This window comes from Octopus bimaculoides, chromosome 15, assembly GCF_001194135.2.
Source record: "Octopus bimaculoides isolate UCB-OBI-ISO-001 chromosome 15, ASM119413v2, whole genome shotgun sequence".
Classification (NCBI taxonomy): Eukaryota; Metazoa; Mollusca; class Cephalopoda; order Octopoda; family Octopodidae; genus Octopus; species Octopus bimaculoides.
Window position 1 is genome coordinate 3513142 of NC_068995.1, and position 2597 is coordinate 3515738.

A 2597-nucleotide genomic window follows, 5' to 3' on the forward strand; every position below is an offset into this window, starting at 1 on the left:
CTCTCTCTCTCTCTCTCTCTCTCTCTCTCTCTCATTTACTTTGAAAGAAGCTTGTCACCTTAGTGTGTATGTGTGCGTCTTTGTATGAGTGTGTGTGTTGATGTGTGTGTAAATGAGTCTGTGTGAGTGAGTGAGTGTGTGTGTGTGTGTGTGTGTGTGTTGGCATGTAAGTGTAAATGTGTCTTTGTGTGTGTGTGTGTGTGTATATGTGTTGGCGTGTGTATATGTGTTGGCGTGTGTGTGTGTGTTAGTGTGTAAGTATAAATGTGTCTTTGCAAGAGTGTGTGTGTGTGTGTGTGTGTGTAGATATGTCTTTGCGTGAGTGTATATGTGTGTGCTGTGTGTTGAGATGAGTCATCCCCTGTTAACTGCTGCTGTTCATTTTATAGTGCTGCTGCTGCTGGCGTTGGTAGTGTTGGTGGTGGTGGCGACGGCGGTGATGATAATTGTGGTGGTGGCGGTGGTGGCATCAGCAGCAGCAGCCAACTTGGGTACCAGCTGTTTTGTTGTTCGTTGCTACTGAAAGCTTTTCAATCCATGTACATAGTCTTAATCATTTCCTTTTCCTCACCTTTCTCTCTCTCTCTCTCTCTCTCTACCTTCCACCTCCTCCCCCCACTCTCTCTCTCACGCCTGCTCACTCTCTCCACATACCCCCTCTCTTTCCCTTGCTTCTCTCACTCTTTCTTCCTTTTGCCACCTTAAAACCCTCCCTCCCTTTGTCAGCCTATAATCTCACATTTCTCTTCACCTCTCTCCCTCCCCTTCTTCCTCTTCCTCTCCACAATTCAGTCATTTTCAAAAAACTTGGATCAATGACATTTCAAAACTTCTAGTTCCAAGTGTTTTGTCCTTTTTTTTCTCCTTTTTTATTCTATGGAAATCTATAGAATGTTACCAAGTCTCTACTGCCAAATACCTACCTCTGTGTACAGAGATGCTGGGAAGAAGTGTATAGGCATTCGTTTACATCACATGCATCCAGACACTATCTGCACTCTTTGTGTATACATCCATGTTTAAGCCTGTCACATACGCACATTTACAAATGATGTCCTGCATATGTAAATTTGGAATTTTATTTTCTTACCAAACCGAGCAGATTCACAAGAAAATACTAACGGATATTTTTAATGATTACATTTTGTTACACTAATTAGCAATAATAAGTAGCCAGGTAAGTGTAATTAAAGCCCCCAACTTTTTCTTTTTTTTTTGGAGGGGGGGAGGAGTTATTATCATCATCATTATGATCATGATCATTATTATTATTATTATCATTGTTGTTGTTGTTGTTGTTGTTATGTTGCGTACCGCCGATTGCGTCTCCTCAGGTGTGAAATTGAAACTCTTTTTAAAACTCAATCACCTTGTTATTAGCAGAAAGGAACAGTTGGACACACAAGACTGTGTGTGTGTGTGTGTGTGCACACACTCACATCTCTCTCTCTCTCTTTCTCTCTCTCTCTCTCTCTCTCTCTCTCTCTCTCTCTCTCTCTCTCTCTCTCTCTCTCTATATATATATATATATATATATATATATATGTAACACATATATCTTTATTTCTGTGTATGTGTGTGTGTGTATAAATATATGTATATATATATATAAAACACAGATCTATCTATTTATCTGTGTTTGTGTGAGTGTATATATGTATGTATATGTGTATATATATATATATATATATATATATAGGCATATATGTATACACACACACATGCACACATACGTATGGCTGTTGTTATTTCATGTCCTTTTCTCATCTGTTTGTCTTACCCAGGTGTCTGCTGCCCCTTCACATGCGCGTGCACATGCACGCACACCTGCATGCATTCTTACATACCTGCATGTCTGCATGTACACGTTACTGGTACCTGAAACTTTTAACGCTGTCATGCATTTGGTTTCACAAATACATTTACATTACGTAAAGATTGATTTGTTGTGGTGGCATCTCTTCACACACACGCACACCACATGCTCACACACACGTATTTGTATATATGTATTTATGTATATTTATATATCTATATTATTCTTAAACAAGAACAGTATTAAGAGTGGCTTTGAAGTTTTAGCCAGTTAAGCTGTCATCAAGCAGTCCGACAATGGCTTACCTGGCTGAGACTTCAAAGTTACTGTCAATAATAGTCTTGTTTAAGAATAATGGATTAGCATTCCATTCCACAAGAGCATAGAATAACCCCTCAGATTAATCAAAAAATTGCTTTTATTATGAATGAACCTACAGACAACAGTTAACATAATATATATATATATATATATATATATATTACTTACATATATATTACTTACATATATATATATATTTCTTTATTGCACACAGGGGGCTAAACACAGAGGGGACAAACAAAGGGATTAAGCCGATTACATCGACCCCAGTGCATAACTGTTACTTATTTAATCGACCCCTGAAAGAATGAAAGCAAAGTCGACCTCAGCGGAATTTGAACTCAGAATGTAACGGCAGACGAAATACCGCGGAGCATTTTGCCCGGTGTGCTAACGATTCTGCCAACTTGCCAGCTTATATATATATACATATATATATATATATATATATATATATATA

At 38.0% G+C, this 2597-nt stretch overlaps 1 protein-coding gene across 3 annotated transcripts in view; it reads left to right on the top strand.

Moving 5' to 3' along the window:
• The window catches only part of LOC106876653 (tyrosine-protein phosphatase vhp-1), a 95411-nt gene that overhangs the window by 47956 nt on the left and 44858 nt on the right, over positions 1-2597 (top strand). Inside the window, exon 1 of one of the 3 annotated variants that reach the window (XM_014925271.2) lies at positions 778-1177. The exons of the other annotated variants lie outside the window; for them this stretch is intronic. The gene's annotated coding sequence lies outside the window, so the exon portion shown is untranslated. Of the gene's footprint in view, positions 1-777; positions 1178-2597 lie in introns of those variants that run through there. 3 annotated transcript variants of the gene reach the window in all.